Source organism: Siniperca chuatsi, linkage group LG19, assembly GCF_020085105.1.
Source record: "Siniperca chuatsi isolate FFG_IHB_CAS linkage group LG19, ASM2008510v1, whole genome shotgun sequence".
NCBI classification, from domain to species: Eukaryota; Metazoa; Chordata; class Actinopteri; order Centrarchiformes; family Sinipercidae; genus Siniperca; species Siniperca chuatsi.
Window position 1 is genome coordinate 9,545,365 of NC_058060.1, and position 25,664 is coordinate 9,571,028.

At 39.5% G+C, this 25,664-nt stretch overlaps 1 protein-coding gene across 7 annotated transcripts in view; it reads left to right on the forward strand.

Moving 5' to 3' along the window:
* The window catches only part of ntng1a (netrin g1a), a 303,494-nt gene that overhangs the window by 90,693 nt on the left and 187,137 nt on the right, over window positions 1–25,664 (forward strand). For all 7 annotated transcript variants that reach the window (XM_044176497.1, XM_044176495.1, XM_044176496.1 and 4 more), the window contains one exon: window positions 6,090–6,122. The gene's annotated coding sequence lies outside the window, so the exon portion shown is untranslated. The remainder of the gene's footprint in view (window positions 1–6,089; window positions 6,123–25,664) is intronic.

Genomic DNA, 25,664 nt, shown 5'->3' on the forward strand with positions numbered 1-25,664 from the left:
TTATCATGCTAATGCGCTAAACTAATATGAACATGGTAAACATTATACACATAAACAGCATGTTAGCATTGTCATTGTGAGTGTTAGCATGCTGATTTTAACATTTAGCTCAAAGCACCGCTGTGCATAAGTGAAGCCTCACAGAGCTGCTAGCATGGCTGTAGACTCTTTATTTGTTTTTGTTGGGGGTTTTTGAACAGGCAGCATTTCATAAACAGCAAACACAGTGTGTATGGAGCAGATGTAGTTATATTATGGTGGTAATGACTTTGCAGGCATCTGCTAGAAGACTGATGATTTGAGGGGAGATGAAAGAGAATTCCACACTCCACATTAACAGCAAGTGTTTAGTACAGCCAACCAAGTGACCAAATACCTTTTACAAAGGTTTAAAAAAAACAAAACAACTCCTTTTCACTTTAAAGTGGAACTAATTTTGCACTGCCATCACTGAATGCTGCAGGGGGTAACTGAATTTTGACAATTTCAATACCCAGAATATTAGAACAACACTTACATAGATGTTCTTTTATGTTTGCAGTGCCACACATAACAATTTTATCTGTGTTGTTTTAGTTGGCCTCTGTGCCTCTGTTGTTTGCTAACCACCCAGGCAGTAAACTTTTGACTTTTATAGCCAAAGGTTGCATAAAGACAACAAACCATGAACCAAATGTCAAATATAAATATCAAAATCCACATAAGAAGGCCTGTGAAAAAAAGAATCCACTGACGCTTTCTAGCTAGGAAAACAATGAAAAAACAATGAGCTGGCAGTGAGTGCTGCCTGGCTGTCAGCAGGGGAGAACATGCTAATGAAAATTATAGAGGGGTCACGATGTGGAGCAGTACCCCTTTCTGCACACATCTTTGTGACTATAATCCTGGCACAAATCAAATCCCACCGCCATATTGAACCTGGATAATTGCAGACAGGGGTCTGATAAGCCCTTGTAATGGAACTCTGTCAATCACTTCATGCCATATACCCTCTCTCTCCTGGGTGTTTGCTCAAACTGAATGAAGAAATCCAGGAGCCACTGACATTTAGGTCTACTGCACTGCTGATTGTGGGAAGAATGTTCTGGTTTAATTTCATTAACTGAGAGAAAGTAAAAGCAAATTTGCCATGTGAAAAGCAATTATGGCGCCGCTGACTGGAGCTTTTATGCTCTGAAAAGGTCCTCCTCTCATTGTCTGTCTGAGTGGAGAAGAGTTCCCACGATTACTGCATGATGTATTTATCATGCATGCAAAACACAGGCCTTTTGGTGGGAAATTATTTGGCCTCAAGGTCACTGTAGTCTAAACTGAAGGATTTCATGATAACACGCCAACTCATCAGTTGTTATTAATTTAGTTAAAGTTGTTTAGGCGATGTGTTGCTTCCTGCGTGACATTTGACAATTACATGCAGAATGACAATTCACAAAAGCAACGGTATTGTGCCACGGTGGCCACAATTTATCAGATACTGATTCATACTTGATTACAATTAAACAAATAGGATGGCAATAAAAGAGGATATTAAGTAAAACAAAAACAGATGTGTTGGATTCAGTGCAGTTACAAATGAAAAAGGTTTTAACCTAATACAAAACATTTTGTAAAACCTATTCAGGGAATACACTAATTATTTTAAATGAAAGAAAATACCCATATTTATTAGCGATTAAGTGCAAATTAAGTACCTAGATAAATAATTCAGTCCATTTAATTTCTGTGCACTTTCAGTAGTTTTCATGAAACAGGTTTTGAAGAGAGAGAAATATTCTGAACTGGATCAAACATTATTGGATGTGTGCTTCATCATAGTTAAATAAAGGGGAAAGTACAGTTTGTAATGACTCTCAGTTTAATACAACAACAGTTAAAGGATTAACTGGGTTGGAAAATGTGTTATTTAATTGTATGTTTAGAAATCATACTAAGAAAGACAGAACAAAGCACATATTTGAGTTTTTTACTGATACAAATATTGCAAGAGTAGTGAAAAAGCATTAACACTATCATTCACTGTAGCTGCTCCTTTATTGGAACTTTCAGTTGATCATCATTTGTAACCACAGCAGCCTTACCAATCACACTGAATTTATAGACTAAATTGTCATTAATTTCCACAAGCTATTAAATAATTGATAATCTGACATATGAATGCATGTAGATGATTAAAGATGATTAAAGAAAGCTGACTTGGAGGAAAGAAAAAGTGAGCCAGGAGTGGAAGTAGCTTGACATAACTGATAAGGTATTTCTTCACATTTTTAACATGAATATTTTCCAATAATGAAAATGGAAAATTTAGAAGTCATACATGGTATGCGACACAACAGCACTCTTCTTAAAAGTGGTATTTTCTAGGGAATAGATGACCATTATTCCCAAATGAGATTAAATTACAGTTGAAAATGAAATGAAAACAGATGAAGTATGAATAGCACCCTGTGGTACAGCTGTTAATTTTTTACCGATTCCTTGATTTTACAGAAGGGGGAATGCACAACAATCAAAATGTGACACATGAACACTATCACACATTATGAATCCCCACTTGAAGAAACCTAACAGCTGATGGAAGCCAGAGACAAATGCAGAAACCAGGTAGACAACAGTGAGCATGTAATAATTAGGTTTGTTGGAAAGATTAGGATATTAAGTTACACACCTCCTTTTGACACCCTGATATAGATGCAGTGTACAGGAATCATTTTCTATTGGCTGCTGCCAAAACCACCTCTGACCAACCAAAGGTGTACAACACAGAACAAACTGAATTTGACGGTGTGTGAAAAAGTACAATAAGACTTCAGAAGTCTCAGTATCACAAAACGGCCGTTTTACGTCCTGAAAACTGGGGATGAAAAATACCCAAGATGTTTGTGGTAGTATTGACTAGATGACAGAACTAGTCCCAGACCAGACACATTTGCGGAAACCTGAGAACCTGAAAACCTGATAATGCTCCCCAACATTATCAGGTTTTCTTGAGTGTCAAATGATTATTTCAGCCCTGTGTTTTGACAATTAGTGTGTTAATTTATTAGTCAACCTCAACTAATAACACAAGCTTGTTTAAGTTGTGTAGTTTTGAACTGTTGATGTCTGTCATGTGTTCAGGTTGTGGTGTTGTCTACTGATAGTGAAAACAGGTGTGCATCATTATACCCTGTAAGGAGTGACTGGGCATGGTCAAGTGGTTGAAGGAGGAGAAAAAATGTTCTACAGTAAATAAGACAACACTTTATGGAGGTTTGTGCTCTCATGTGTGCTCATAGGATAACTTAGGATGTCAACAATAAGAAGTTTTTAATTTTTTTATAATCATTAATGTGCAGTGTCTGAAGCTCTGCAGAAAAAAGTCGAACAGCTCGGAGTTGGCTTGACTTGACTTGCAATGGCGGTAGTAGCATTCTTCGTTGCTGATGAAGTGGACGCAATAGAAATCCCACTATTATTGTATGAAGATGAACATGATGAACACCGTCCACGGAGGTAATTACTGGCAGTATCAGTATACATTTAAAAGTATGATACCATTTTCCCAACTTATTACTTCACTTCACAGATCACTTAAATTGTGCAAGAAACATTTGACACCATTAGGTTTTTTCCCTGATAAGTCAAAAGCTACTTAAATAAAGATATAGAAAACAAAAGATAGAAGTGCCGAGATACAATAAATAAATAAATGCATAAGAATTAAACTAAAATAAAGTGAAGATAATATACAGCAGCAGTGATGGCAAAACACCAAACAATGTCAAATAATAACTTCATAACTTCATAACAATCATTTGCTCCTGTGTGTATGCATTCCCTAGATCTGTCCCCCAAGATCCAACAATTTGTAGAATGAAGTGGTCCCACAGTACTGTCCTTCAGACAAAAAGTCATTTTCGATTGTCCAGGGGGACATGTGGAATTCTGGAGGCTATAGAACTATAAAATATGTATTATCTGGATTGGTTAGTATATTAAAAACTATTTACTCCTTCATACCACACAGGATGTGATGACTACCATTGGCCCATTGTACATGAACAGACAGCACAGTAAGTTAGCGCTCCAAAACAGTGTCCTTGCCTGTCTATAGACTCTATCCAATCAAGAGTCACATAGTTGGGTTGCTGATCATTTTAATATGACCAAATCCACTGTCTGCCTGCATCTCCATGAATTCTGTGCTCTTGTCACAGCACACTTGTCTCACCACATTTCCTGGCCCAGAGGACAAGCCCTGCATAATTCAGAGTTAGGATTCCGTGCAGCAGGATTTCCTAACACTATCTGTGCTGTTGATGGATGCCACATTCCAATCATGAAACCACACTGCAAGAACCCAGTGGCATACCTCAGTAGAAAACAGTTCTATTCTGTTGTGCTTACTAGGTTCTGTAACAGCGAGCAGCGATTCTGTCATTTCAGTGTTGGCCACCCTGAAAGTTGGCATGATGCACAGGAATTCCAGTTGTCTGCTGTTGGGTGACTGCTGGAAGAATATCACAATCCCTGGTGCCAGAGGGAATGCACATCATTGGCCATACAATGGCCATTTAACTGCTCAGCAGTGTCATTTTCACCAGAAATTAAAGGCTGCACGCATTACATATACCTTACCTTACCTTACCATCTTCAGGAGGCTCAGATGTATGCAGATGAAAAGCCTCATGAAAGGTAGCACAGCAGTCACAGCCTGATGCATCCTCCATAACGTGCTTGGAGGTAGGTGACCCAACTGAAGTGGATGAACAGGCTGAAGCAGCAGATAATGGGCCACCGCACCCCCAGAACTGAGATGCAGTTTGCTACAGAAATGTAATGTGACCTTTTGTAAAGAGCTCATCCCTGGCAATACCACACAGCAACTTTTTTTAGTGGATATTATTTTTTGATTCCCTGACAGGACTGAACAATCTTGAGATACTTCTTTTTATTTGATAGTGCAGCCGAAGATAGAGGGGATTTGAACAAGGGCCGCTGCAGTAAGGACTCAGCCTTGGTATGCTCTACCAGGTGAGCTACCGGTTGGCTCAACATTTCTGTCTCATACTTTCTTTGATTTCGCTATAGATGACAGAAAGATGGATGGGAGACTGCTAGTTGAGACCGGATTGATTTTACCTGATGGGTAATGCTTTGGTCAGTGGTGGTGAGCAGGGTCATGGAGGGACCAGGCTGCTCCTCAGAGGCACAGGGCAGTGTGATTGAAGTTTGAAAGGTAGTTTGAGAAAGAGTACTTGGATTGGTGGGAAATAGAGGGGTTGAAACAATGGTGCCTGGTGGTGCGCTCCCAACCCCGCACTTTCCAAATATGTTGTCCATTTGATTATCTGTCGAATTACAGAAATGTTAAAAAGGAAATGTTGCTTTTACCAACTGGAAGTGCAAGAACAAACTCTTACTCTTACTCCATAATATTCCCAAGTCATTTTCCCCTCTCCTGTGTTTTGTAGAAGCCAGGTTTATTTCTATAGTATATATTGATATGTCTTTGTGGGGTCCAAGAGCAGCAGTGTGTGTGTGTGTGAGAGAGAGAAAACTGTTAAGACACAAGTGTAACAAACAAATTGTCATGGTTTGGGGTTTTTGTCCTGTTATTTCCTGTTTTATTTTGAAGTGTTCTCCTCTCTTCGTGTGTCTTGTTGTTTTACTATCTGTCTTTGTTTACTTTTCCCTCCAGTTTTGATTGTTTGCCCCGCCCTAATTAGTTGCACCTGTGTCTCATTGTCTCCCCTACCTAAGTGTATTTAGTCTGAGTTTTTTGTTTGTTCAGTGTCAGTTTGTTATTGTATGTGTAACCACATCAAGCATCCTGGTTTGTCATGCTGTGGATTTTGCTGGCCACTGTTTTATTTTGTTTCTTTTGAGACTGCTTACCTACCTTCCCTGTCTGAATTGTGTTGCCTCTCTTGGACTGCCTGAAATAGGTGTAAGCCTTTTTTGTGTTTTGTATCATTAAATGGTTGATTTGCACCTGTTCTGTCTGCATTTCGGTCCTTTCCCTGCTACCCTGCTTGACATACTACAACACAAATAGCATTTGCTGTTTAGCTCCTCATTTTAATTACTGTACCTTGTTTGGACTCTAGGTGTTCTGACTGGCTGGAGGGGGATGCAAACTGGTAAGTTTGTCCTTTTTGGATGTTGTAGGAGAGGTCTTCTGTGATCTGTTTGTGGTTGTTTTAAAGGGGACATTGGGTGATGGTTGGCTGAGTTATTGGTGTTTTATTTGGCTGAGCGTCCGTAGACCGGTCTAAAGGTGAAGACCGTAAAGATGATGTGGCTGTTGTTGACTGGCCAACATCCATTTAAAGCCATTTTTTTTTGCATTAATACAGTACCATGTTCAAATTAGAGATTACCTTGCTTATTGCTTACAGCCCTTGCTTGCTGCAAGAATGTTATCTGAAAGAGCATATACAACAAAGTTATATCCACATCATTATTATAGTAATTTAGTTGTTTGCTCAGTATTTTGTAATCTTTCTGCAATGTCTTTGGGAACTTTTAAAGTGACATTGCCTTTGCGGTCTCTCAGGGTTAGGAACACAGATCGCATTTTAACCACTATAGACAATGATCTCCATTGCCTTTTTATATAGGTTTGTTAATTGACAGTCATAATGATAAATCACATCAATGACTGGGTTCCATGACTAGGAGTGATCCTCCCGCTTCATGTTTGCAAATCTGATAGGTGGACAGGCTAAATCAAATGGTTTTTCGTACGACAATCTGATGTTTAAAAGACTTCTAGGAAAAAGCCCCCAGGTATTTTTAAGTTGAGACAGTGAGCATGAATTGAACTGCTGTGTTGTCAAATGTAGGTGATTGTTCCTATTGGTGCGAAACAGATTTCTTCAGCAGGCACTTTTTTATAGCCTATATGATATGTATAACATGGATGTATATGTAATTCTATCTTGCAATTGTAGTGCAAACAGCAGTTACAATTCCCAGACCATTTGTAATGATTAATTGTGTTGGTTTGGTTGAACCTTAAGGGTATGAGAATTGTTATAAGTAACACGTCACTACAAATTAATGTGACTCAAGTGGCTGTTCACTTTAAATCAAATCAATACAGGGGGGTTGAATATTGCATGTAAAAGGCGTAACCCCTTATGTTTCCGAACAGTTTCGTTCAGTGGTTTTGACAAATGCGTTAATTGTTAATGTTTAATTGTCATTAAATTGTCAGTGGTGACGTAAAACTTTTGCAGAGTTCTCAAAACTGCATGCGGATTTGTCCGATGAGATTTCCATGTCTCACTACATAACTTTAAGAACGCTCTTTTTATTCTTCATCATTCTTCCAAAAGTTTCTAGTGCTAAACATCTGTCACCTTCTCGCCTTACTGTGCGTCTCCTTTTACTTGAGGGGTGTAGCCTCATATCATCTTAGAAAATGACATTTTCACATATTGTTTTCTGCAACATTTTAAATTTAAATGAAAACTTACTTGGGTGGATAGTAATACGAGTTTCCAGAAACTTTAGGCTGTTTAAATGAATTATTGGTGCAAAATGCACCAATAGGGTATGTGAGCACTGGGTGTGTAAAGCCGAGTGCAGACTGGAAATCTTGCGTGAGGGTGCACAAACTACACAACAGATCTCAGACCAGGGGCCAGATGCATAAAATTCATTGTAGATTCATAAAGACAGAAATATGCACATTTCACAGATTGTGCCAACAGCTGTCATTACACACGACTGTGGCTATTATAGTGCCCATACCACTAATTCATTACGCGCATCTGTAAACCATCATTGCGGTGATATGTCATCATTAATAAATGTCAGAAGGTATTATCTATGTCTAAGAAACTGTGTACGCCTGCACTGAGGTCTGCGTGTGGTGCGTACATTCTCACGGCACATTATTTTATGAATGCCAGTTTATGTGGGGGAAAGGGCATATGGTTTATACATCTACGCAAATGGGATGCATTCTTCCCAGACATATGTGGTGTGTGTATCAAAGAAAAGAGCAAGTGGAAGAGTAGCACAGACTAGATATACATGAGCCATAAGGAATGTTGTGTTTGAGAAAAGAAACATTAATTAACGTTTAATCTACAGGAATATCAATAACATCAGACATGAAGTCCACTGAAAAATCTAATATATCAACACCATCTCACCTCCACCTGCCACTCTCTTTCTCTCATCCCTCCCCCCGCCGTGCTGGTTGGAATGGTTTGTATATATTTTGCGTGTCTTTAATGTGTCTTTTTGTCACTCCATCCTATTTTTGTTCGCCATGAAGCTTGTTTCATGACTCCTATTAAATTCATAATATAATTCGGTGTGTGTGTATCCGCTGCCTGTCTCCCTCCCTGCCTCCGGTTTCCGATGCACTCTCATTCTATGCTGCTCTTTTCATGTCTCAGACTCCAAGGTGTCCCAACTACAAGCACACCCAGTCTTTGGGTATGAGAAAATCAAGCATGTTTGAAAACTGTGGGGCAGCTCATGAGGTCAAGACATGTCTCTGAACTGTTTAAACTAGAGGACCCATCCTGACGCAGCGCAGATTCTGTGCCGACTTGAGGGTTTTAGTCTCAGATCAAAGGAATTTGTCAGACAGGCAAATTGTGGAAAACGTCTTGTAATCTCCACTAGCCCTAAACTGCCATGGGCAAATGACAGCTTGACCTATGAGAAAATTCCTTAAAAGAACCCAAACAGATGTTGATGGCAAACTTATAGGACACTACAGCTACACAGTTGCATGTATTACTTGTAGGGAGCTTTTTTAACATCTGGTAAGGGACAACAAATTAAAAGTAGTGTTATAGCGCAACTAAAAATGTAGCTGCCTTCACATTCCCCACCGAGTGCGTCATGGTTCAGATGGACACATAATCATTCATACCACGTGGACATGTGTAATATTTAGAATGAAAAATGTCCTCGCAGGCTTTTCCCCCATTATGTCCCGAGTTTAGTCACTGCAAATTCCTTATGTGTACCACGGTCCTTGTTACCTCTTATCTGTTTTTACAAAAGGTTTAAAGGTTCTGTATATGAGATTCCGAACATTAATATAGCAGCAAACAACTATGTGCTGTGTAAAGATATAGTGGAGTAATGGCGTCCTGAGCAGAGAATGTCATGTTGTCATCCGAGCTTCTGTTCTTTGTTTTGGTAGCCGGTGTGGCTGCGCATGTTCGTGTATGTGAGTCCCTCCCTGTAAAACTAATGGGTTTAAGAAGAGCGATATAACTTTCTTTTCTCATCTAACGTGGTGAATTAAGGATTTATTTCAACCAAACCAGAAGTGGTGATTGTTGGAACAGTGGAAAGACCAACAAAGATGGTTTCAGTGAGTTGTATTTTGTTTCTGTCCAGTTTGAATGAAGTGTGTTTAACGCTCATCTCACATTTAGTGGCAGTGAATATCGCATACAGCTCCTTTTTTTTTTTTTTTTTTTTTTAATGGAAGACAAATTAAATTTTGAAATCCCTTTTCTCAATGAAAAGATGAAGAGATGAAAATCTCTTTACCATCATCAGCTGATTTGAGACATACATGTAGGTCTTCAGATTTAAACATCTCATTAGAATTCAGTAGACTGTAAGTATGCAGAAAAAAGCAATAGGTTTGCTGAGACAGAATGTTAAGCTGATTAACCTATGCAAAGACAATGCACCATTGCTAGAAACAGAGCATTTACTTGAATCCGCAGAATCTTCATGCGATACCTCCTGCAACCACTGACCACACACATACACATGCACATTCAATCTCTTTGCTTCTGAAAATATTAACAATTGTAGAGGAACAGGCCACTGCACTTTAAACAAATCCACAATAGAACTGTGAAGTGAGATGAGAAGTATAAACTTACAGAAAGAGTGCTGAAAAATCAATCATGGCCTTTATGTCCACAGCTTCAACTCAAAGTATCCTGCTGCTTGAGTGCCATGGGCTGTTCGCTCTTTTCTTCCCGTGAACATGCCCCCTCCGAGGTGGTAGAATAGTCTGAGTGCATGGTAGAGGTCACTACCTACCAACCTGTATTTCTATCAGTTACATCAACTCTGGCAACTCTCGCTGGTCCAAGAGAACACTGGATTAAAACCCGTTGGTCACACAAGGCGCTATCAGCACACACAAGTGAAAGAGAGGGACCAGGAACTTGGCTCCCTGTGGCTGCACTGTGTCCAGATAATGTGTGTTGCCCTGAGCGGGCCATGTCAGAACCATCAGGGTGTGGAAATGTTTTTAGACATTACAGAATGTTCTGGAGGCTGAGGGGAATAAATAGCAGACAGGTTATGTTAACCTGGTAACAGAGTAACATCTTAATTTACCACTTAGTCACTGATGGCACTGTAAAGATAAATGTGCATGTATCACTAGAAATGATTCTAAACCTAAATTGACGCTGGGGGCTATATTTTCCAGACACATGCACACAGAAACACACATGGTGGAAACCAGGCTGATGCAACCGAATGCTAACATTACTTAGGTGTCTGCATTCCCTTAAATGGAGATTTTATGTTTTCTGCATTATGATGGAAAAATGTCTGCATCAGACTGAGCCTGCCTATATTCAGGAGGTCAAAAGCAGAGGCACACAAAGGTTTCTAATTATACTTCATATATAACTTCACAAAAACAAACACATTCTGAGATGGAAGTATAATTATTCGTGAACAAATAGCAGCAAAAATTCAGACAGCATGTTCTGACATCTACACTGTATTTAACAATGTATGCTGCTGGGTTGTTACCACGTAGAAAGACAACCACACATTGTTCCAAATCCATTCATGTTTCAGCACTGTGTGTCCTGTGCTGTAGTGATCACAGTGAGGGTCAGGTTTAGCCAGAGCATTAAAGACCTCCATGACCCAAGTCCCCTGTACCATCGCGATAGTGAATACATTGTAGTTCAGAAGCTTTCCCTCTCAGCTCTTCATCTTTTCTCTCCCACAGGCTGATTTAGCCACTATTATCACTCCTCTATTCAGAAATATGCAAACCTCTAGCTCTCACAGAGTTCTCTGAGCCAAGAGCAGTTACATGATGTCTCAGATATTCAAATACTCAACTTTAAAATAAAGGAAATAAAGGCGTGTCGATTAAAAATGCTTTAAATGTGGAGAAATTCCGCGTTTGTAGGTCTAGATAAGCAGCCGCTGTCTGTTGTGGAGGACACTGACTTCAAACATTCTACATATTACATTTTGAAAGGAAAGTTAACATGAAAAGAGCTGTAGTACCAACTTTGTCTTTTGATAACACCAATTACACTCCAACAGAATCTTTTTTTGTTTTTAATTTTTAACTACAGTGCTGGTAACCTGCGGCGAGCGCAGAGCAGACTTTTTGCTTCATGTAATAAAACAGCAGCAGAGTATTTCACAGGGGTAATGGGAATCAGGCCCCAGTGAGAGGCCCTTGGGGCCAAACTCTGCCAGGTTGCTGGTCTCAGCACAGGCCTTTCTTGCCAAGCCTGTCTCATTAGTGATGCAGGGAAATGTCACAGGATGGCTAGTTGGGTGAGAGAGGTTGACCTGGCTCACCAGTGGAACCATTCTGGGAATCTGCAGCTAAGATTAAGTAATAGGGAGGGCTCTGAATATTGTTTCACATTTTGTTATAGTACCCATGTGTGGGGCTTTGTATTTCTTGTTATTTTGCTCTGAGAAATGACACTAGTCAGTTGTACTTCTGTGGGGCTGGGTGGGTAAGGAGGAAGCAAGGGCAGATAAGTCCTTGAGAGGGATTCTAGTATAATATAGCATCACTCTCTCTGTTTTCTAATTGTGCTGCGTGAAACACGAGGGGAGATGAGAATTCAGAAGTACTCCATGGCAAATGATGAGAGAATGACAAAACGACGCCAAGTACATTCTGACAGAGGTTGAAATGAAATGCAGTAGGGCTGGGACAAAGACAAACCTCTAGGGAGACGCAGCAAGAAACATTAATAAATTCTCATTTTGCAAGGCCGTCTATTGCACCTCTCATGTCACTTAACAGGTGCACCGGTCACTCTTTTGAGGCAATCGCGTGAATTGTTGCAACATGTCATGCCAAACGGGGAGGAAAGCAAGCCCTTTGCCACACAAAGAGATCTTGATAGTTAGTGAGTCTTCTAGTAGTGTTTATGTACTGATATTTTGGTCTATTGAGCAGTAAGCAATATGTTCTTCCATATTTCCATGTGGTTGCTGCGGTGTGAAGCAGAAAATAACAGATGATATTGAACAATAACTAAATGACATGAGGTCATAATTTAATAAAACCATTGCCAGCACCTGACATTTCAGCTGAAAGGTTTACCTACATATAGACATGCCAGATATCCAATTTTGAAAACTCTGTTTGCAAGTGCAGGATATAAAGTGTGTGCATAAATGAGATGTATGTATGTGTGTGTGTGTGTGTGTATCATCATTATTGTTTGTGTGGTGCAGTATGGAGCCAGAAGTGTGCCAGCAGAATACATGTACATATTAATTGTGTTTAATTATAATAAATTGATATAAATAAAATGTATCCATCTTAAATGGATCAAATTGGCATTAAATTATTTAAAAAAAAATCTATTTGTGTTTATCATGTCTGTATTGGATCAAAATTCATATTGTTAAAAGAAATACCAAATTGTAAAAATGTATTTATATTTCTGTGTTTATACTTTCCCGTTCTTAACACTAGAACCGCCAACGGGTAAAATTTACCCACTGCTGTTTTTCGATTGTATGTTTCAATACAATATTCAAGTCCTCCAGTCTTTGACTTTTCCTAAAAGTGTGTTATGTAGCACCCCCTATTGTAAAAAAATTGTCAAGATAAAGCCAGATTTTAGAAATGGGCATTTATACCTATAATCACCAGCGGGTAAAATTTACCCCGATGGAGAAGGCAGTCACTTTCGTCCTATTAATTTTGCGCGTTTAGATAAACATTCTATTGGCGCCTTTAGTCAACTACCATGCGTGATAGAGCTGTGACATCATAGGCTAACCTTCAGTTTGGATAAAAGAGAGTTATGAATGCAAAACAGGCATTAGACTTGCTCTATGCACTGAGTGAAGGAGAGGTGTCCTGGGTTGATTGATGGGTCGTCATCTGACAGCGATCCAGAGCCTTCGTGAAAAGTGAGGCAAAACTATTATACTAATATCATTTGTAGCCTATAGACCTTTATCAAATAGACTTAATCTAAAGTAGTCTTTCCCTCTGACACAGGTGTGTTTTGCCTTCCCTTCAGCTGGTGCGCGGCTCCCTCATCATGTGTTTTTTTTTTTTGACCTGCGCAGAGTATACAGGCCTATAAAAACACTGCAATAGTCAATCATTTTTTCTAAATTGTATGCTGCATTTAAATTCAGACCGTATTTAGAATATAACTACAACAGCGCGGAGTGGATGGCATCAAAAGAGCCACCGTGCGGTGACATGCCCTTCACAGGTGCAGAAGAGCGCAGGAGAAAGTGACCTGTATGGTGAAGGCGGAATGCAGACACAACAAAACATTCTGTAAAGTGCTGGGATGCTGTTTGTGGGAAGTGCACACCCAAGGTGCCGAATGTCTGCGCAAAGTGGGTTTGAGCAACGCGTAGCAGAAATAATCACAAAATCAGTGCATTCTAATAGCAGGTACATTTTACCCGTTGGCAGTTTTAAATATACAGCGACTCCTGGGGGTTCTAGTGTTAAAACTAGAAACACTACAATTCCTACTCTGGTCTGTTTCTTAATTTTTATTTCCTCTTCACTTTTCTACATTTCTACTATTTCACTTTAACTGCAGGTATCAACAGTCAGAAATAAACTCTTAATGACAGTGTAGGTAGGCAATTTTATTTATGCTAAACACAAAAATCACAACTATCAGAATGCTGTACAATATCAGTTTCTCTTTTTTTCTCTCTCTCTCTGCCTTTCGCTCACTGAGACACACAAAACGCAGCTTGCTCATACACGCACATGGCTGCAGGGGCAGGGAGCGCAGAAGGTGGGGGTAGACACACACACACATTCACGCACCCACATAGACGTACACAGCGCTGCACACACACACCAACAGAGATATGTAGATCTACTTCAAAAATGCAATTATCTACAGCTGTCTTATTTTATCAGTGTATGTTTACTTATATTAGCGCTATTTGTTTTTAGCGTATTTTATAGTGCTTGACTAGAGATCTGTAATGTCTGTCCAATAGAGTTTTTACACTCTTTTATCCCGGCCTGTTGCTCTAAGATTAATCCTCTACAGCTGCAGCTGGAATTTTTAAACCAGGCCCATATTTACACCTCCATTTAAATATTTCCAATTGTACTTTTTCACAGATCTCAGCTTTAGGGTCACTTTCAGGGTTTTAATTGTCAGAGCCCTTCCACCTCTCAAGCGGGAGATTACAGCGCTGTTTCACCTACCATCCGCGCAGCCCTGTCTCATACAGGGGTCATCCGTACTTCTCAATAGCGACGTTGCCAGTAGTCATTTTCACTGCTCTCTGCCTATTCAGTCCTATTCTCAGTGTAATAACCCAGCAATTTGGCTGTGCTTTTACAGGAAAAACAGCGATTTCACAGAGGCCAAGCACTTTTCTTCACACTGTCATTCACTCTTTTGTGCACATTTTAGGAAGCATTCATGTCTCAACCACTTCTTATTATTGTGTTCTTTATTGGTGAGTAATAATTTTGCTCTTACCGTCTTGAGAGCAGAGTCCACAGTGCAATGTCTCCACACAGAATTTTAGACATTTTTTTAAGTAGAAAAGCAAAACGTTGCTTACCTCTTATTGTGGCCACATTCTGTATGAAGACAGGTAGCGAAATCAACATCGAGACAGGAATTCTTCATTCAATAGACTTTTATTAAGAACAACATTTTGACAAGTAAACTGGAAGTGAACATTGTGTTTGAGAATGTGGGTAGTGCTGATTTGGATATTTGGAATAGGGAGCTTGTACCAAAGAGAAGGAAAAGCTGGAATTGATATGCACGTCTCTATTATTTACAAGAAATACAACAAAATAGTTGCTTCTCTTCAAAGTAAAAGTAGCAAGAAGGAGTGCATTTTGTTGTGTCATGTGGCTGTACTGATTTCCATATGGTGTTTTCATGGGTGTACTGCTGAATTTTATTGACTGACCAAGGATAGATACTTTTTCTTTGATGCCACTCTTTGTGATCTATTTAGCTTGTTGCAAGGTCCTGAAGTGATGCTATGGGAGAGGACAGAAAGCCAGCTTCAGATGGCAAAGACCGCAGTCGGATAAAAACACTGCATAAATCCTATTCAGCAAATGGACACAGCTACACACACACAGCTATCAAGAGACACACAAATCCTCTTAAAATTAATGTCAATCATAACACAGTGCTAAAACAGGTGCAACTTAGAAAAATGGACAGTGCCTCTTCACCAATCAAATGTCACAACATAGAGAAAGCTCTTAAGGCAAAACGCTGGTGTCTTGTTGCAGCGGAAACTGCAATAACTAGACAACTGATTATTATAGAGATCCCAATGCCAGAATTCTGCCAAGTATGATTGCTATCATTAGTGTTCATTGCTCATTAGTTCTGAGAGCAGCTGACAATAATACTTGTTGATTTCTGACAATGACTCATGGGACTTTTATAAAGCTGAAGAGGCAGGTGGAAAGAAATTAGATAATAAATCTGGCTCTCTATTCATCTGTACACATCAGTGTTTGACCCACTTTTTTTTATTTTTATTTTTAAAGCCAGTAAACTGAATTACATGTTGTATATGCCAATAGCACTGATAGTCAATATCTTTGACCACTTTTACACACAAAAAGTTTAAGTGATTTGCCCAGAATGCTATTCTTTTCAGGATTGAAAAGCCTCTGAAACAGCATTTCGACCGTCATTGGACAGTAAAATTGTTTGTAGCTGTGGTGATATTTAACAAAAGGCAAATACTGGATAGAAACTATTTTGTCATTGAGTCTAATGCTAATACAAATCATCAGTGTGGTGGAGAATTATATTGCAATTGAGACCCATAAGACTGTTTACAAAACAATTCAGCATAACTCAAACTAAATTTGAAACGATTTTGAAACAAAGTTAACTTTGTTTAGCCAAGAAATTTCAACAACTTTTACTTTTTCCTGAGGTGTCAACATATTTTTTAAAATCAATATAATAGTAGCTGATGAATGAGTGAATAGCTCTGACATTTTCTCGGCTTGATCATTAACTTCTTTCTTCCCACTTTATTTAGTAGTGGTGTCTGCCCCAATGCTTTAGAATAAGAAGGAGTTTAAGGAATTGCAGTCAAGATGTACATTTATTTTGGCTGATGGAGTTCACTGTGAAAAAGATTTTAAAGATCAATATTTTGATACTTTGAAAATTTGGCCTCATGCTTAATAATTTAATGTTTTGTATCTTTGGTATGTGCAGACAAATTGGTTCAAATACTGTTTGACATAATTGCCATCATTGCTAGAAGATTGAGCAGTCCTGCAGCAAATTAAACGAGTCAAGAGCAACCATGTTGTGAGTGAACTTAATGTTGCCATACTGCATGCGGAGACTGGTCCAGCTATTGGTTGGTTTTAACAGGCTTCTCAAAGGAGGGGAAGGTTTCTGAGATGCACCTTCCACAATTCTGTAGAGAATTCAAAAGACTAAAAACATGAGCATTGTCAGCTGTTCTGACTGCTACATGAGGTTTTTGACCAGATGGGTATTTAAGACATAGTCAGCAAGTGTTCTAAAGTGTCTAAAACTCACATCTGGGAGACAGTTGTGAGTTAGGGGATCACAGATCATGAGCATCATAGGAGATAATGCAGGGTAGAAGGAATATTAGAGTTATAGAGACTACAAGACAGGCTTGTTAAGAAACTGGGCTGTTTTGTACAATTTTCAAGGTTTAAGAAGCAGTGCGTAGGATTTAGGGGCATCTAGTGGTGAAATTGCAGTTTGCAACCATTTGAATACCGCTCGCCTCACCCTCCCCTTCCAAGCGTGTTGGAGAAACTACGGTGGCCGTGAAACTCGTGAAAGGCCCTATCTAGAGCCTGTGTTTGGTTTGTCCATTCTGGGTAGAAACATGGTGGTGCAACATGGCAGCCTCCATGGAAGGGGACCTGCTCCCTCGGTAGAGATAAAAAGCTTATTCTAAGGCAATGAAAAAACAACCATTCTTATTTTCAGGTGATTATACACTAACGAAAACATACTTATGAATATTATATTCCATTTCTGCCAATAGCTCCTCCTACATGTTACACACTGTTCTTTTAACAAAACTGATTGAAAGTTTACTCTCTTAAACCTAAAAGCATTACCAAATATGTGTCACTCTGAGAATTTGGTATCAATTAGGATTGATTTCCCTCTTAGATGTTTGATTAATACAGGCCCAGTTGTCTGCATGGAGTCATGTAGGCAACAGCAAGGATGGAGCCAGAGGCAGGGCTGTCTGACAGCAAGGAGATTGAGAGGAAAGGTGGGTCTACAGCAGCTTGCACATATACTTGTTAGATATACAGCATGTGGGACCTGCAAAGGAAAGGATTAGGGAAAGGAAAGGACTAGAACCAGAAGGAAAAGATCATAGTTTAAGAAATATGGACTAAAGTTTATGCTCACTTGAATGTGAATTATAAGCATAGGTAATTCAGGAATGCATAACATGTATTTCCAATTGTGCATTATCTACACCCACTTATCCTGTCACATTGTAGTGGAAGTACATGTCAATGCAGGTTTGAAGCTCCAGACCCATTTCATGAAGTATTTTTAAATGACTTCTAATGTCATTGTCAATGTCCATTGTCTTTATCAGCTTAACCAGCAGAGAACAAAAGGTCACATCATCGTGGGTGGTGGCAGGTGATTGTGGTTATGTGATGTGTGTGTGTGTGTTTCTGCATGCAAAATGTATGGTGTGAGGATTAAAAGCCCAGTCAATGTAAAACTCAGAGGAGTAAAAAAATAAATAAAATCTCTCCCTTCTGCTAATCCACTCATCTGATGTGACCAGATGATGTGGTGTTGAAAGTCACTTTAATCAGTTATAATGAAGTTTGAATAGAGAGGATGCAGACGCAGCTTCCACCGCCTCTCCAGCTGTGTCTCCCAGCTCACATCAATAAGAACTCAACGAGTCCGTGCTGCTGATTCATCCAGTCAGAGATTTAACTTTCACTTTGGTCATTCGGGTTAGTTTTAGTGTACGAATAGAGGTAATTAACGCTGTTTCTCCACAAGAGGAAGCAGGTATCCTGTCCTCGAGCAGACATATTGCCTCTGGCTGTCTTCACCTAACACTTTCAACCGGATTAGGAGGAAATCATGATCAAAGGTGGGGGGATTATATTGGACGTTTGGGGCTGATGGGTAGGGGCAACATGTGGGCCTCGACGTACCTATGCTTCACAAACAGGGGTTGACCTATTTATAGAAGGTCGGGTAAGGAGACAGCCATCAGAGAAAGTCATTAGTAGCAATAAAAATATGGGAGTAGGCTATGGGACATGGATAAGTCATGACTTCAATAAGATCATGTCTGGGTGTGTCATTATGACACACATAGGGCATTAATCAAATTGTTGCAAACATACAGCTTCAGGTTTCTGATGCCAAAACCTCAGATACAAAAAATAATTGAACTGTGGCCTTGACAGACCTCCAGGGTTGTGCCAGGTTCCCTAAATAATGTGAGTGGGTGAGATGTCAGGTCAGCATGACAAAATTTAATCGTCTTGAATGTTGGATACAGGAAGATGGCTTTTACTGTAATTCAAAGGAATAGCTTTGTTGTTTGGCCAAAGCTTAGAGGAAGATTTCCCTTTTTAAAGCTCTGAAAACATTAAAACAGTGTTTCTACTGTACCATCTCCAAATTAAAATGTTACCGTCCTGACTATCCTCTCATCCCCATGTATGGAGAGGGATTAACTTGGAAGAGAAGATTTGGACCATAACTCACCTCAGCCAAACCCCATTCCATTAGTGAAGGACAGGACAGTTTTTCAAGTATAATAATACTATGTTGCATTTGATTAAACAATGTACATTTTTGCTGCATTTGGTTAGTATGTACCTCAATAAAATTAATATCAACAGCCAGCCGACTACTGTAAATGAGAATACTGCTGACTGGAATTAGCAACACATCACTACCACAGCACAATGAGAACAAGCTCAGCAATCCAGCAGAAGAGGGTTGTGTGGATTTTTGGGAACAAATTAGGATGGAAGGTTGTGATGAAATGAAAAAGTCTATGTGGCTTTTTCACTGTATGTAGTGCTATAGTCCATTTCTTCCACAAAAGTTTATCAGCTGCAATAAAATCCCAAGTACTGAAGCACTTACCATAAGAAAATGACAAAACAGGATTTAAACATTTAGCTAAATATCAAATATATAACCATGAGTTTTAGTTCTTGAAGCTATAGTCTAATATTTTGCTTTTTAATATTCGCTTTCTTGCTGAGAGTAAAATGAGAAGATTGATACTACTTTTAGGTTAGCTTAGCATAAATACTGGAAGCAGGGAAAAACAGCTGTCCTGGCTCTGTCCAAAGTTAACAAAGTACAAACAAAACCATTACCTCTAAGGCTCACTACACTTACAGGGGGATATGTGCTGGATTATTTCGTGGCTGGGAGCATGGACTTCTTGACATCTTGTCACAGTGAGGTTGCCAGGCAACCAACAGAGATCTCTAACTCTGCAAGCGAATAAGCATATTTTCCAAAATGTTGAACTATTGCTTTTAGTATTCGGTTATTAAAAACTTAAAGGTGGAGTATGCGATTCTAATCCAATACACGTCTTTTTGTCAAATTCAGCGAATATCTCCTCACGGTCCGCTAGCTGTCCATTCATTGTGTGTGCTCTGAAAAAAATCCAGTGTTTGTACTCAGCCCTGGCTCTGTAAATGGGAAACAAACAAAGTGGCTCGGACCGGTCCACACAACACTATTCCAGCCATGATGTGTGTGTCAGATAACGTTAAATGACTTGCCCACGGACATTCAGCTTACTTTCTAGTTTGCCAAGATATGCTGTTGCAGTGATGTTAGCTATAGTAGCAGGAGAGTTGTGAGTATCGCTGTCTGAAGCTGGTTTGCTCTGGGAAACCGTCTCGTCCTCTCTGGCTGTTAGCATCGCAGCAGTCATGATATTGGATTTCTCCAGAATCGCATACCCCACCTTTTTAAAAACATTTTTTTATAGCCCAAACAAAATAGATCCAATAAAGGATGTGAAAGGATTCAAATTTGATAGTGCATTTGAATTTAATAAAATGCTTTTGGACCTCAATTCTGTTGTGCGCCTCCCACAACAGCAGTAAGAAAAAAATACAAAGTCCACCTCACACACTGCTGGGAGTCTCCATTCATGCCTGAAGGCAGCAGAATAGATTAATTCACAAGGCAACCACAATCATGGCTGATCCCTTGACCATGGTGGATGAGAGGCGGTTCATCACAATGCAATATTTAACAGTCAACTGAAGACTGAAGACTGAGGCCTTGGTGTATCCAAAGAACTCACACGGGGCATTTGCTGCAAAGTGCAGCACCACAACATCAATAATATATGGGCTGTGCACGAGACAGTGGCAGAGTCCTTCTTGACGATGCAACAGTATTGTCAGATGATTCCTTAAATATTAAATCAATCCAAATAATGGAACATAGAAAAGTTTAGGATTGGCAATTACATGGGCCCACAAATATCTGCACAAAAAATTTTGACTCCTTTTTTTTTTTTTCCTTTTGCAAAGTTATTACATAAATAACATAACTGTCTGAACCCTTTATTCACTCATTTGAAGAAGAATCATTGGCGAATATTCCGCTATTATGAGTCTTTGAGTCTTCTTGGCTGTAGCTGCCAGCTTTGCATGCCTTGATTTGGGCAGTTTTTTCTTTCTTCCTTGCAGATCCTCTCAAGCTCTATTAAAGTGGAATAGGAGGGACTGAGAGCTGTGATCTTCAGGTTCAGGTGAAGGATGTTCGGACTTAACCACAGCAGCATTTTCTTGGCTGTGTGCATTGGTTTACTGTTGAATCTGAGGTCATGTGTGCTTTGGAACAAGGTTTTTTTTTTTTAAGACTTCACTGTATTTGCCTGCATTCATCATTTCCTCAACCTGACAAGTACATGCCACTGAATAGCATATCCGCAAAATTATAACCCCACCATGCTTCACCTAAAGGGTGGTATTACCTTGATGATTTGCCAGACAGCACTTGCATTCAGGCCACAGAGTTCAACTCCTCTCTCCTCAGACCAGAGAAGCTTTTTGCCATTTGGGAGGCTCCAGACAGAATGTCACATGCATGGTTTTATTTTTGGGTTTTTTTGTTTTTCCAAGAGTTGTTTCCATCTGGCCACAACACAATAAAGCCCAGATTGATGGATTGCTGCAGTGATGCTTGTCTTTGTGGAAGGTTTTCTAATCTCTGCAGAGGAACTCTAAGGATCTTAGATCTTGGTCACCTCCCTGACCAAGGCCTTTGTTGCCTGGTTACAGAGTTTGACCAGACAGCCAACTTTTGAAAGTCTTGCAGGCTCTAAACATCTAACGTTTCACAAAGACATGGCTTTCTGGACCCCTGAGAACTTTAAGTGTGTCAGCAATATATCCATACCCTTCTCCAGATCTATAGTGTTTCACAACAATTCTATCTTGGAGGTCTATGGCAAGTTCCATGGGTGTGATATATCTTAGCTTTTGCTCTTGAACTGTATGACCTTACATGGACAGGTGTGTACCATCCCAAAGGCCTGAACACACCAGGATTTAAAACCAATTAATTCCAATGGAATCAAAGTGATCAGAGGAGGTGAAATTTAACTTTAGTGAACTGCTGTTGATCAAAAGCAAGCTGTCTTGACTGTGCTGATCTTTGATGGGACGGAGAGCCAGACAGTCCAAAAAAGAGGAAGCCATCATAGCTAATTAGCTGTGTTGCGCCATTCACTTTTATTTAATCTCCTGTCGGAGTAAAAACTGTTCCACAACAGAGCAGTGGTTTGCAGATAGCTATGAGACTTATTGTAAAGTTAGCGACTGAGCGCTAAGCTAACGAGCTAATGAGTTTGCTAACTGACGGTTAGCTCTTTTGCTCGAGGAGCTTTATTGAACAAAATGGTGTGCAATGGTGAACAAAATGCCCGGGGGGAGTAAACAGAACAGCAGAGAGAAAATAGATAGAAGCTCCATGAGCTGTTGTGACTGACTAGCGCTAGCCCGGCCGGGCTGGCTACCAGGTTCACGTTTAGCTCACCAGCTACAGCAGTTCACAGACTAGCCCTCCAAGTAGTCACTACGTCACCGAGCTTCTAGCCCCATCTGTTTTGCGCGGACAAGTGATTGTCACTTTGTGGTGTGACCACCACTTAAATCATGATAATTATTTTAAATCTGCTACAGGTGGACTCTAGTGAAGTTCTTGAAACATCTTTACTGTACAGCATGTGTACAGTAAATGCAAAGAATGTAAAGATATAGAAAAAATCAAAGGGATTTGAATTCTGCCTGAAGCCACTGTAGCTATAGAAGGGGGACAAAGAACACGAATTTTATGTTTTGGCATCAGTATATGTGAGTTAAAGAGAAAGGGCCAGTTTAGCGCTTCGGATTTGTACTGTACTGGTGTTCATCACAAAATGAAAATCACAAAGGGAGACATTCACTGCAGAAGCAGACATGCCAATATCTACACCCAAACTGACACAAACTGACCATTATGCAAAATACTATGAAGTTCAACTCTGGATCATTTCCTGCAGTAAAACTTGCATTCTTGTTCTTGCTATTATATGTAGTTACACTAGGCCATTTTCACAGCAGACAGTGGCCTATTTTGTGTCCACTCTAAGCACTGATCCCTGACATCACCTGCATGATGGGTGTGAGAGCTCTAAACACTGTATGAGGAATGGGATAGGACTTTGTGAAATCAAATATTGCCTGAGCACTTCTGTGGCCAGTGAATTGCAAATTAGCTAACTGACAGTTTGTTGCTCACTGTCTGAATATAGCCCATCAAAAATATGGAAATCTATAAGAGTGAATATTGGGACTGGGCCATTTTGACTTGTCATGGGAGGAAAAAGCACAGGTGTCACTAATAACATTATTGATGGCTCATTCATTGATACAATACAAAATTTTGAAAACGTGTTTCTTCCTCACATATCTCGCCTCCATTCTTACAATCTACTTGAGATGTGGTGGCCTGTAGTTGAGTGTTTTTAAATTCCAGTGGATGAAGAGTTTTAAAATAATCTAATAAGAGTTTAACATCAAAATAACCTCTGAAAACCTTACTTCACAGAGATGTCCTCACTCTGAAGGATAAGTGGACAAACAGTACCACAAACTTCACTCTTTCTCCTCTCCCTCTCTTTATCCATTGCTCATCTTCTGCGTTTGTGACTGGCATGTGCTTTGATGCCACACCACACGTGTAAAGAAAAATTGCATTGGAGAATCTGTTCTTCCTCTCTGTTTACCAGCCTCCTGTCATTAGGACACTGCACATGAAAGCCATGACAGGTATCAAGGAAAAAAACCCTCTGAAATGGAAGATTGAGTTTGCCTTCCATTCCTCAAAAGTCAGCATAATATCCATCTGGCTCTCTCCCACCTCTGCTGCACCTTCTTCCATCTCACAGCTTAAAAGACAGAACAAGAAATGATTACCTTTGCCCAGAGATATCGGGGCCTGACTCCAGTGTAAACTCATTTGGAAAGCAGATGCTCATACATCATATTTCACTCACCAGAATACAAAACTGATTACCATGACACCAGATGAACCATGAGTGGCAAACTTAGTTTGAGGACTTCCTACTTTGTTGATGAACTGTCACACTGTAGTGTTTTCTACCTCAAGTACTGTGCAATCTCAGTCTATCTGTGAGGACAGGACGTTACACTTGCACTCATACATTCCACAGAAGTATGAGTTTCTCAATTCAAATAGTCGCTTATAGCAGTGGCTGTTTCCACAGACTAATAAATTTCAGATTTTCCCCAAGGCTGGTTCATGAAACTGTCATGGCAGCCTCTCTACAGTGTTCGATGCACTCGGGAAACACATAAATCTTTTGAAGCACAGCATATTTACAGTAAATTTAAATAATTTGAACTATAAAAAGCTTGTATCAGTTATTGAGAATGAAGACCTACTGTATTACTATAGCAACAATGTGTTTATAATGCTACATATGAAGATAAACTACTGTCTATCCATGGTTTAGTAACTTTCACACTTTCACTTTCACTAGGCAATACTTTTTGCAGGTACTCCTACAATCCCATACCCCCTGCACACCGCCAAATTATTTTGGGACAGTCCCTAGACTCAGGGGCGTCATGCAAGCAGAATAAGGGCGGGGGGCATGGTGGTCCTTCCCCAGAAAAATAAAGAATAATCACAATTTTCTGCAATTTGACATAACCTATATATTCAAAGACCTTTTGGCGATTATTTTGAAACTTCACTAAATCAGTTTTTGTAGCTCAGTAGTCTCCCACTTTATATTAGGGCAAAGAGTGTGTATTTATTTAGAGATTTTCATGTCAATTATTTGTGCTGTTATGATTATTGAAAATGATACTCACTTATTCACTCACAGCTACACTAGTTTCTACACTGCTGCCACTTTCCTTGAAAAAGAGATAAATCTTGTCTGCTTCACCTGAAAATTTAAAGGGGCATAAATTCACACGTATTTTCAAACACAGTGCATAGGAAGCAGCATGAATACAGATGTTCCATTGCCAATAAAAGCTTAGACTGAACAGTAATAATAATGATAATGATAGTAATAATAGCTAAGTGTAGGATGTAGCCTATGCCACAGAGTGCTGTGAGTGTGTGTAACTGCTGTTGTGAACCAATGTCATCCTGCAACTTTTGGAAGAAACCAATACCATAGAAGAATACGTTTGACTCATAATATAAATGATCATAACTACCTATTATAAAATACAATAGTAACAAAATATCAAAAATCCATATATCAAAAATCTGGTGGGTATGTGCTCCCCCAGGTTGTATGGGCATGACGCGTCTGCCTAGAATGTGCAAATAGGTGCATTGCCTTTTTATTCTACATCATGCTTTGTCAATATCAAAATGTGTTAAATTATTGGCTATAACTCATAAATCAAACATTTATAAATGCCCTTTCCCTTAAGATATGTACTTTACAGAAAGTCCAATGAATATTATATTTTGTTTTGAAATGGAAACTGAAGTTTGGTGGTCACACATACGTCTTCACAGTTTTTTAATGCAGTTCTGCAGTGTGATCTGTTGTGCTTCTTTCCCTTGTGAATTAACAACAGTCTGACACATGAAGATGCAGACTTAACATAATGTAACTTTACAGATGGATTAAATGTAAGAAATGTTAGTTTTGGCCTCTTGTCTCCTGAGCTACAGTATTCCCATTTTAGGTTGTTTGTCACAGTATTAGGAAATAAAGCCCACTTCTATGATTATAGCTAAATATGTAATAACATCAGCCATAAACTGTCACAATCCTCTGTTTAATATGAAATTTAGAGAAGGATCCTGTTTGCTTTGACCTTGTTGCTGCTTTCATATCACTATCCTCGTTTTGGCATGACGCAGCCCCGTCTTAGCCCAGTGTTC